General features: G+C 30.2%; 2 non-coding genes across 2 annotated transcripts; both read left to right on the top strand.

Moving 5' to 3' along the window:
* Window positions 1–10,719: 10,719 nt before the first annotated feature.
* On the top strand, window positions 10,720–10,793 carry TRNAI-AAU (transfer RNA isoleucine (anticodon AAU)). Its single transcript has one exon. It is a non-coding gene; the product is annotated as a tRNA-Ile (tRNA).
* Window positions 10,794–10,810: 17 nt separating this feature from the next.
* Window positions 10,811–10,914, top strand: LOC118203757 (U6 spliceosomal RNA). The gene has a single exon (XR_004760646.1). It is a non-coding gene; the product is annotated as a U6 spliceosomal RNA (small nuclear RNA).
* Window positions 10,915–12,821: the final 1,907 nt, after the last annotated feature.

Raw genomic sequence — 12,821 nt, forward strand, 5'->3', positions numbered from 1 at the left:
TAAAAATCCAGTTGTATAAAGGGCGAAAAATCGGAATTATTGATTGTCTGATTTAACTAGATCAGTCAGACAAGAAGAAAATAAATGACAATCACCTTCAATAGAAAAGTGAGAGATTGGTAGAAGGGCTATTTGGCATTCTCCTAAATTTGGGGTATACGCATCTCTAGGGCTTTCGGGAAATAGAGTATCAAATTTTACTCTGATTCACAGTGACGATAACCATTCTCGAATAATCACAAGATTTTCCCTCTTTATTGAGCTTTTACGTTTATTATGGCTCTTTATTTGCGTCAATGATTATTTATTTCTGCTGTATGCTGGGATAGAAATGGAAGGGGTATACTGCTAGTTTTTAAAGCAAAAAGATTTTCAGGTTTATCGAGCAGTATCAGGGACGGAAATGAAGATGATATAAGGTACAAGGCGGATGACAACAGTGTTGATGCGTGGAATGCAAGGTACGATATTCATCCTGATTTGCCACACTCGTAGTATGTAAATAGAATAGCAAACACTTCGGAATAGCCTGATAAACACATCGGATAATAGCATAAAAATTCCGAGTCGGATGCTCATTTGTCATGTCTCTTGCTTTAAAATAACCTTAATGACTCTACACTTCTAATATACAGAAATAATCTCACCTCAAGAAAGGAGAAATAAATTTTTACGATAGTATATTACTAAAGAATTAAATGTTGATATTCTGCATCTCCATTTTCAACTTGTTAAATAAATTTTACGAAAGACTTTGTAATGCCTAAATTATATATGATGTGTGATCCTGACTACAGTGTAGATGACGACAGTAAATATTGTAATTCTAAGAGATTAAGCAGTGCAATGTTATGGTAATCGGTGACCATTCCATAGCTCATATCTCCCAGAAAGTCTTTAATAGTGTTATTGCATTCGATAGCGGTAAAAAATGGGTATTTGCGTTGAAATATGATGCCTGAAACGTTTCGCGATTACAATACTTCCTTTTTACTTCGTACAAGAAAATAAAAAGTTTGCAAAATTTGAAGCAAAAAGTGAAGTGTTTTCGTCTCTATAACATCTCATAATTGAATAGAGTTCAGTCTGTGAATTTAAGTTGAATTGGTTTTGTATTTCATTATCAGCTACAGAAACTCATGAAACCTTTCTGATTCTGAATTTACGTATCCACCAATCAACGGCTTCCTGAGTGAAAAGCGTTTCATATTTTTAAAATGAATTTTTACTTCCGTTTACAAAATGTGAAATGGAAATAAGTAAAATGAAGCATTTCCTCATTATTTTATGTTAAAAAAAATAACTGTTTGAAAAGTATTGGACTGAATCTCACTGTCACTTCAATTTTAATATGAGCCAGTAAATCATAATAATTAATGTGCTATCAAATATTTTAAGAGTTTTCCTAATGCATTTCCTAATACAAGAATAAATAGTGACTGAAATATAGATTTATTAGTTCTCCCTTATATCAAGAATTCCACTTTTTTTTCTGTTTTGTATTACAAAGTACTATATGAAATCTTCAGGGATTTTGCTTCAAAATGTTTTAGATAATTAAATTATGGTTTTGAATGTAAGACACTGGAATCTTCGAATCACACAAATCTTCGTACGTTTACCCCATCGAATTTTTCAAATGAGTTATGACAAAAAGTTGAACGTTTTTACTCAAAACTTTCCAAAGATAACTGATTTACAGTAGAAACCTAGTTTTGTTGATGCCTAGTAGACACGTTCATAAAAATAAAAACTATGTTTTGTAATTTATTACATAAATAATCAATCTCACATCGTATTCTACAAGTTTCCGGTATTTAGTACTTTCGTGAACTCATAATACAAATAATTTATTATTATTCTAAAATTATAGGAGAGAACTTAGTGCTCCATTTTTTGTGATTACTCGTGTTTACTTTTGAATTAATCCTACTTTGATTTAATATAATTCTGAAAACAAATGTAAAAAAAATATAACTGTTACTTTATATATATATGTGTGTGTGTGTGTGTGTGCGTGGTTAATAAATATAATATGTGTCTGAACATAGATATATGTGTGTAATGAATATAATATGTGTCTGAATATAGATATATGTGTGTAATGAATACAATATGTGTATGAATATAGATATATGTGTGTAATGAATATAATATGTGTATGAATATATATATATATGTATAATGAATATAATATGTGTATGAACACAGATATATATTTGTAATGAATATAATATGTGTATCAATATAGATAAATGTGTGTAATTAATATAATATGTGTATGAATATATATATGTGTGTGTAATGAATATAATAACACTGATTAATATATGTGTAATGAAGCAGATGTACCTGATATATTGTTGCGCGCGTACGGGTTCGTTATGAAATAAATGCACAAGTCCGATGAAAAATGAACAAAAATTTATTATTATCACAACAAAAATGCTTAAATTTTCTCAAATTATCATTCAGTATTACAATATCTCACAGTAGTTATCTTTTAACTACTCAAATGTCCAATAGAACGTAATTCAAAACAGCTAAAGAAAGCTAATCCGCGAATTCGCTATAATCAACAACAGCAGTTTTCTAAACAACAACAAACTAAGCAGCAACTACTACAAACTGAGATGTTTTCCTCCTTTTATAACATTTTAAAATCACGCGCTAGAATTTTACAGTACTTTCTCGAAATGAAAAAGAGTTATTTATTTATTTAATGCACGCGCTCTTGTATTTTCAATTTTCCGGCTTAGCTTTCTTTTAATATTCGTCACGCGCTGCACTGCGCGAGAAATAAAACCATTTAATTTATAATTGAACTAACATTAGCTTTTTAAATACCAAATTCGTAACAATATTGTAAAATAAGTTGATGGCGTAGGGAGAATGTGGATCTGTGTAAAGAGCAATCTTGGCAACCGAGGGAGATTAAATATTCATCTTTTATTTCAAAAACATGTCGCGGCCACAAACATATTGACAAATAAGCTGAACCATTTCTTACGTGTTACTTAATTCTTACCTATTACCTACTTCTGAATGTTTATAATTTGGATAGCTTTTCGGTAAAAGAAACAGCAGCATGCAACAGTCCAGAAAGGCTGAGGTAGAGAAAGCAAGTAAATTGTTTTTAGAATGAAACCCTAATTCAGAACAAGTTATTCTCAGTTTTCAGCGCATTTGAACGGATAATTAATACTGCTGTAAAATTTTTGGTTCCATTTATATCACCAGCGCTATGTGAGAGTCATATAACATGGATGCGACTCGAAATGACAGAGTGCAGAAAAAAACTGCTATTTTTAGAATAACAAGGAGAAACACTCAAATTAAAATTAAGAATTGAGGGGCTATTGCTCATTTAAATTATAATTTACAGATATTTTTATCTTTTTATGCACACACACATATACATATATTTTTATATTTTCGTGTTGTGAAGCTGAACTTCAAAAGCTGAAGATTTTAAACCAAGAAGTTCATTAACTAAAATAAATTTTTATCTTCTTAATAAATATAGAAGGATTTTTAAGAAAGCTGTATTCTTACGTTTGTTTTACACTAGATCCAGGTTTCAAATTTGCTTTAAACCAATTAAATTGATTTATCGTATTACAGCTTTGTGTTGAATTGAGTATCTAGCGTACAAGAAGCAGCTTTTATTATTGCATTTATGTTTATGTTACTTCCTATTTTTTTTGTAACCCACAAGCTGTAGAAAGGCATTTTTTCGATTTTATATTATGTTACATTGTATTTCAAGTAATTTTTAAACTATAATTTACCAAATGGATATGTGGCTTCTAGTTATAACCTAAGAGGTAAAAAACGGAAAAAGAAGATACAGACATTAAATACTTACAATAACATTTATAATCTATAGTAAACTCGTTTTACATTCTTTCCATATATATTGAAATCTAGCTAGTAATAAAAACGTAGCATTCAATAACAAGAGTAATTTACAAATATTGTAAATGATAATCCAAATCTTAGTCTAACCTGCAATTTACTTTTGAGCGATCAACAATAAAACTAATTTCCTCTGGAGTGTGTTATTTTGATATTTATCTGCTGCTATGACAATAAATTTGTATTATAATCTCAGCGACGATTACGTTTAGCAATAACTCTCAATTTTAATATTAAACATGTATACATATTTTAAATCATACTTACACTGCAAACTAGAGGAAACATTGATTGTTCAGCTGTGAAATTAGTGATAGCGGTGAAGAATATCCTGTGCCACAAAACTTTGTCACCATCTATGCATCACTGAACAACACGAATTGATGACACTAATAATCCTGTCGTGGGCACTTAACGACCAATACATCATGAAGTCCCAACATGCAGTTCAGTGGCAAACCCATGATTAAGCAAATGAGCTACATAGTGGCATTGCCGTATACAATTCAAAAACTTGAAATATGTTCCTTCAATTAAAAATAAATCGATTTTTTTCCTTTTATTTGTATTAGAATTTTATTTCTGTTAGAATTATTTCAGAACAATTAATAGCCGTTATCATAGGCTAAACATTCGTTTCAGTTTGGTTAAATAAATGTTATGTATGCCCTTCTACATGCTACCATTCTCCGGTAATTCTCTTTCAGCTTTAATTCATTCTATTATTTGTGAACATTTATTTGAACATCTAAAATTATTTTTAATTTCACTAAAATAGAATCATTTTTCTTTCGCATAGCAAAGTTGTAATGTCATTAGGTTAGTTTCAAGTAGTTGATGTGGAAAATGTGGAATTCCTTCGGCGGGACACGTAGCTGAATCTCTGGAATACGAGCCTAGTGTACCACCGCTAAACTTAGAATACATACTGGGAGGAGAATTCAAATACCCTTACGTACTTCCCCTTTTAAAAGGCAACTGGGTATTAGAGTACTCTATCTTCAAATCCCGATGATGAAGAGTTATTGTCCACCACCTTTCAGTTAGGATGCCACTGTAGATTCATTAGGTTATTTTGAAGCGGGAGATGTAAAAAATATGCAGTACCTTCGCCAGAACTCGAACCTGGATCTCTGGAATATGCTCCGAGTGTGCTATCGTTACACCATAAAAGCTTGCTGGAAGAAGTAAAAAAATGAGTTATAAAGTGATGAGTCTGGCTTCATCCACTTCTGATACCTTGTGAAAAATTTTATTAATTCCTTTGGTGTTCATTTTAAGTAGATTTTATTGTTGATTATAATTTATCTTATTTAATTAAATTTTATGTACTGGAATATTTTTTGCTTCAATCTCAAGTCTTCCCTTCTATCTTATCATTAAGCATAATTAGTACTATTTTTAAAAGTTATTGCTCATGATAATCTTATATGTAGTTCAGAGCTTAATCAGACATATGACATAATATGCGACCTAAGGCAGAAAGTTCTAACAACAAAATAAAAAAAATTTCTTCAGCAAACATTTGAAATGCGCTTGTTCTAAATACTAGTTAGCGTTATTCTCACATTCCAATATTCAAGTGTCAAGTAAAGCAAATAGATGGGATGAAAATTTTTAATCTGCATGAGATGTATTCATATAAAAATCAAATACCATTCATTATTAAAAAAATAAAACTTTTAGATTTATTCGTTCTAAATATAAAATAAGAATATTTTCTCTTTCTCTAATTCCTGCTACTTATTCCACGGTGGAAATTATACTAAAATTTATTTATTCATATGTAAAAGACTTTTCACTGAAAGGAAATTAATAGAAGAAAAAGAAGAGAGGTAAGTTTTTAAAATAAGAGCAAAATATTAAAGAATCTGGGAACAAATAGCTACAAATTTAAGTACTCATGATAATAGACTTTTAAAAAATTACTAAAATCTCATTGGAATGTTTGAACTTTTCCTTTTTACAGTTGAAGGATTAACTAGTTGAAGGAAATATTATACATATTTAATGCTTAAATTTTTATAGTTTCCAAATAAGTAGCATTTTTACCGATTAGGTGGTTTTGCATCAGATTAGAAGGTAGCTGGAGACTTAAATGTTTTTGCGGTTGGCAGGGAAAAAATACTAAAGATTAGAAGAATAAACGGGATAATAAAATTACGGGGTTGTAATAATCCTTCGTTTGCAAAAAAAAAAAAAAAAAAAAAAAAAAAAAAAAAAAAAAAAAAATGCAGTTAACTTTCGGTATAGTAAAAAGAAAAAAAAAATTCATAAATGTAATTATTGCAGCTATTTTGAATGCCATAATTTTTTGTTCCATAACGTTCTTTTCATTAATTGCATCAATTTATTTTTTATTATTCTTTTTTATTAATTGCATTTTTAGGACAGTTAAGTAATGAATCCAATAATTTTTCCTCAGCTTTCTTGTTTTTACGCTTAATATTGCTATATCGGAGCATAGCTATATCAATAAGGTAGATATAGATAAAGATATGCTTATCATATTTATATATATGTTCAAGAGTGCTAACAAAATACGCTTACATAATTTATTTTATTTTAAATCTATTTTAATTACTTTTTAAGATTGCAAACCTTGAGGTTACTGCAATGTGTCTGGAACGTTGAGAACTGATAAGCGAATAATCGCTAAGTTCGTAGAGATAGAAATGTAAACGTACGAAGAGTTATTTACCCTTTATTATTATTCAAAATGAATTTAACAGACGACTCCTTTCTTGGAGTTTACAAAAAAGCCTCCACTTGGGCTTGAACTCAGATATACTAAGAATTAAAACTTATCTAAATTTAACTAAAAAGATATAGCCGAAGCTATTAAGAATCTAACAGAGTTGGCCCCTTAACTCTAATTAACGGCGAAGCTATCAAGGACCTAAAGTACGGCCGATCATAATAATAGCTTAAGAAAGAGAGAGAGTAGTCTAAAAGGCGAACGGGCGCTGCTCAGAATATCTGGCTCTCTAACGAAGTCAGTAGAACTTCAAAGTTAAATATTTCTTCTACTCATTTGCATTTGACTTCGATTCTGAAAATACGTTCTGACCGGAAGTTGTAAGTTGAAATTAAGAAAAGACACGAAAGTAATTTTAACTAAAAATTAACTATTAGGAACTTAGAGTAAACCCTACAGCTTATTTTTATTAAATATTTAAAAGCGCAAGTCCTAACTCAGCCAAATCACTTTTAATTTTGATTAATTATCGGTTAACGCAAGATAAGATTTTTGACAGACGAGTGTTGGGCAAACAATAATAATAAGAAGAATATGAATTAAAAGAACAACAAAAACAATAAGAATAACGTCAAGAACAAGCAGAACTAGAAGAAAAACAAGAATAACACGAACAAGAAAAACTACAAGAACAAAAAAAACAAGAATAACACGAACAAGAAAAACTACAAGAACAAAAAGAATAAGGATAACTAAACAACAGCAAGAAGAATAACAAAAGCAAGATTAATAACAACAGCAATAAAAACAATAATGAAAAGGAGAACAAGACAACAACAGCAAGAGGAACAACAATAATAACATTTGATTAACAAGAGCAACAATAAATAAAACAATATTTGTTATTCTTGATTTCATCAACAAGGAAAAGAACAACATCAACAACAATAACAAAAACAACAAATAAAACAAAAATTATTTCTTGTTTTCATCAACAAGAAGGAAAAAAAAAAAAAAAAAAAAAAACAAGAGCTAAAACATGAATAAGCACAGAAAAAGGTTATAAAAGCAGGAAAAAGCAGGTTATAACTCCTTTGTTAAGAAATAATTATAAATTCTACTACAGAACTTTGGGCTTAGAAATATAACAGATTATATGTCGTTTAATGTGCAGTTGAATACATTATTTTTATTTGTTACTCCTTTATAGGATTTTAAATAGCGTATAAAGATAATTAAGCTTACCTATGGTCTTCGCTCAGCTTTCTCTAGTTAAACATTGTATCTTAGACATACTAGAGATTTTTTGAAATTTATCATCTTTGAAAGATCCTTAAATTAACAGCAAAGTTTACTTTCTAAATTAACCATAGAGAAAGAGGATATTTTCAGCAGTTAAAGATTTACTATACAAAAGCTAAAAGATATTGAACTGCTGTTAATTTGGAGTCTTTTAAAGATAAGAAATTTGTAAATTAAGAAACTTTAAGTACTCAAACCCCAAAGAAACTACCTATTAGAAAGAATTCACCTTGCCACTCTTAATTCAAATAAATCACGAATATTTAACTACAAATGTAACGTTTACGATTTCATTGATTAATTAATCATTTTGAGCGGCAAGAGGTATCATTCTCAGATCAAGACAATAAATTCGCAATATCATAATTTCATACTTTTCTTTACCTTTCTTAGTGTATTACTAATTTAAATACTTCTGAAATGAGTGAGTGGAAAACAAATATTAAAGGAAAAAAAAAGGATAGACAGAAGAAAGCAAGCTAATTATTCTAATTTTTAGAAATTAATAAATAATATTTGTAAGAAATTAAGTACAGTTTTTGTCTGTTATTTGTTTTACTTATTAATTAATTTATTTAACATCAAAAGTTAATTTCACAACAATATAAATAGACAGATTTTCATTTAAAATTGATAATTTTGACGGCCTGGGAAGAATTCTTTCAGCAGTTTATCAAGGATCTAATTGCGTAAAGTTAATAGTGTGTATTAGTTTAGAAAATTATTGTTACTCAATAAGGCAGAATAAATTTGATTCCAGCAGTCTAGAAAAATATGACTGCATATAAAGTTATAAAAGTGCAATATATCTTCGCAAAACATCAAATTACAATTAATTATCATATATATATATATATATATATATATATATATCAATCCAAAGTAAAAATAGTTAAAACTTAATCTAGTTGCACTCTGAATTCAGAAACAAGTGTTGGTAACTCTGCAAAGTAATTAAAAATAAATAATACATTTAAAATCCATCCATATTCAATCCGGAATAAATCATATGTAAAAAAATACCAAAACCAAGAATTAAAAAAAAAAAAAAAAAAAAAGATATTTACATCTTTCGCTGCATTTTTATCATGGAGTTGGTGCAACGAAAGAAGTAAACAAAACACCTGTTTTTGAGCCAACATAGACAAAAATTAAAGTTCAATAGTCAAAAATAATCTGTAACCTTTTTATTCTATTCTTACAGGCCTCAGTTAATAGCGCAAAAAATTGTAAAACTATAGCATACAAACCATAAATAGCTATAAACACTAAAATTTCCTTTTGAGTATCCGAGCCCAAAAAAACAAAATATGTAGATACAAGCAATTCACTACATGATAAAATAAGACCCAACAACAGTTTTTCGTGATAAGCTATTCATGGCTGCACAATGATTACTATCCACCTTTCAGACCTTATCGAAACTATGTCCAAAGCAATTGAACTGCTTTTCGCGCGAAGAAAATGTTTCTATAGAGATACTCTTTTGCATTGGTAACTGATTAGATTCGTAATTTTAACTTGCATGGCAAACAGGAAAATGTTTAGCTTTGCATGATTAATTTTTCTAAAGATTCATAGGAAAACTCGTGTTTCCACACATTAAATCAAAAATGAATTTATTTCTCACAAGTCATTCATTAAGTAATAAAGTGAAAGTAAAATAAAATATTTCGGAAACAGATAAAATACTATTTTGTTTACATAAAAAATTTTATTAAACATTTTTAGCTTATGAATTTTGCATTGAACGTTTTGATTTTAATGTCTTTCATGCGAAGAAAATCAATGAAATAATTCCAAATACTTATAATATAAGATCACGGTTATTGAATCAAATTTTTCTATTGAGAATTTTATACGTTTAGTCACTAATAATGCACATGTATTTATTTATATTAAGAAAGAAAACATCGGATTTAGAGGACTGGGGTTTTTCTTGGAAGAAAGGTAGGTAACATTTGGCAAAATCGGATGCAATTTCTTAAGCAATGATTTGTGTAATTATATATTAATGTAGTTAGATTGTTCAGAAAATTGTAAACGTCTATGTGTCGTCAACAAATGCAGTTAAAGTCAGTGAACCCTCTCAAAACGACCATCTGCCATAGACGAACAGCTCTAAAAGTGACCTGTATTTCCGAAAAAGAAAATAATCGTGAATATTGAAAATTATGATAATTATTGCATATGTAAGGTGACCGCACTGCAGCCCAACCGAGATCGAACCGATTCACTAAAGCTATCTGACAAATATCTAATTCAGTATCAATCAGTATCTAATACTAAGCATTTTACCGAGCAATGCCAAGCTCTTTCACAATATAATCGTAACACAATTTCTCCCCATATGTCTGAGCTTTGTCTGTTAGCCACTTAATCCTCGACTTAAGAGTCCACAACCTTACAAAGGCAGTCCTTACAAACATTACCCAAGGCGATAAATAATAATCAGAATGGTTAGCAGGACATAAAAATTCTGAGGAGCATCTGCCCTAAGCATAGCGACTGTTACTCGTGGTGAAAACAAAAGAATGGTCCATTAGGAATACCACTTGTAGACTTTTGAAGTAATTCGGATAAAATCTTTTTTACAAAATTGCGATAGCATCAGCCTTGTGAGTCGTGTTGTCAGGAAGGTCAGGTCAGTCAGGAAATTATTCTTAATGCTCGCTACTCATTCAATAATAATATATATTGGAATACATGGGGGCGGTAGTATATTAAATGGGAAGACCGAAAACAATGACCACTACTGCTAAAGTTACTAGCATAATCTGCTTTCAAGGTTTTAATTGCGTGGCCCATTAGCTCAGTTGGTTAGAGCGTCGTGCTAATAACGCGAAGGTCGTGGGTTCGATCCCCCCATGGGCCAACTGCACTAACCATTTTGTACTTCTCAGAAGTGCATATTCTAAAATTGGAACGATACAGAGAGGATCAGCATGGCCCCTGCGCAAGGATGACACGCAAATCGTAAAGCGTTCCAAATTAAAAAAAAAAAAAAATTAGATATCCTGGGCATATTTATACTTTGCATTGTGTTCGAATTAGCATATTTTCGATTGGGGGCTTGGTCTTTTGTCAAGACACCCCAGTGCTACACCATCACTCGTTGCGTACCTCTTTTAATTCTTTGAAAATGAAATGGATGCTCTCATTCTTTCCAAATGGCGAGTTGACTTGCACATATGTGATATGCAGTAGCTCTTGTTCTTTTATGGCATCTATCGTCCGCAAGCTTCGAGATGAAGTTATCCGCGCCCGGGCATCATATACAGCGTGAGACCGCTTTTTGTCTGATGACATCGATGATACCTTTTCCACAAATTTGGCGGTGTAACCAAAGAACTTCTTTGGTGTAACTGCACAAGCATTTTGAGAGGTCTAGCTTTCAGCTACTGTGAAAGCTTTTGTAATACACCTAAGAAGGAGGTTTCCAGTTACAGCTTACATTCATGTACATTAGTTAAAGTCTGCTTTATCGGCACTCGTAAAGTTTTCCATCGTGGATAGCACACTACATTAATCGTCTCAAACTCAGACTGCATGCTGATCAAATGTTCAATTTGAAAACAGTTGACGGGCTAGAACTGTTTTTAACAAAATGGAAATTAGAATGGATATTAACAAAATGGAAATTTTTTATAAATCAAATAGAAAAGTATTTTAAATTTCGCTAATAAATATATATCCAAACATGCATACATAATAATATTAATATCACAGAAGGAAAAAAGCTCAAATTTAACAATACAAGATGCGTCTATGAAGTAAACGTACAAATTAAAAGACCAAACAATAAATAAAAAATCTGATCTGTACACCACATGACTTCCTTGTACGGAATATTAAATTATACGTATTTTTTCGTGCATTTCATTTAAACTTATTGGACTGAATTAAATCTACTTCGCCGACAGCCCATAAACTACAATAGAACAAATGCATTCTTTAAAATTCACTCGATTTGTTTACCATAGCGACACTCTGGCGCTAGGCTCACTTAACAGTATTATATTTCGTTCATATTATAACTCAGAATGCACAAAATTTATATCATTTAAAGAATTATCGAATCGGTCCCACATGTTCTATTTAAATACTATAATAAACCTACAACGATGTATAAAACAAATTAAGCAAACAAAACAAAAGAGAAACAGTTTTTCACAGACGATTGAGTATTTCTCATTCTATTAATTCAGTTCTCATTTAGTGACAAGGCAAAAATACATTAAAACTCAAAATATCTGTATTAAAAATTACGAAGTAAATCTATATATAGTCCTATATACAAAATTTCAACGTTCTGAGGCTACTTGGTTTTGAGTTATGAACATACGTATGTACATACGTTCGTACAGACGCCACGAAAAATTCTCTTCAGAAGTCATTTTAAAGCAGTTTTATAATTTTTTTGGAGGAAACGAGTCTTTTATTCTGTCCTTACGTACAGATATCACGCAAAAACATCGTTAAATTGCATTCGATAGCGGTCAAACTGGATATTTTCGTTGAAATATGCTGCCTGAACCTTTTCGCGATTACAATACTTCCTTTTTACTTCGTACTAGGAAGTAAAAATGAATAAATATATATTAAGAAAGATTGATATCTCAACTTTTAGTAAAGTAAGTTTAAACCGGTCATTTTGTTGTTTTGTATGTCAAAATGTCCGGGTCATTTTCATGTACTCAGATGATACTGTGGAAAAAAAAAAAAAAAAAAAAAAAAAAAAAAAAATTACTTCGAGATGGAACAATTTTTTAAAATTAAATGTGTTAAAAATTTAGATAAATCTGCTACCGAAAGATTACAGATGAACCAAACAGTATATCGAAGAGTACAATCAAACCGTTATCAAGAAGCAAGCGAATGAGTAGTATAATTGCTTAAATCA

The sequence above is a fragment of the Stegodyphus dumicola genome, chromosome 2 (assembly GCF_044657685.1).
Source record: "Stegodyphus dumicola isolate Sdum_Otavi_A_Nest chromosome 2, ASM4465768v1".
Classification (NCBI taxonomy): domain Eukaryota; kingdom Metazoa; phylum Arthropoda; class Arachnida; order Araneae; family Eresidae; genus Stegodyphus; species Stegodyphus dumicola.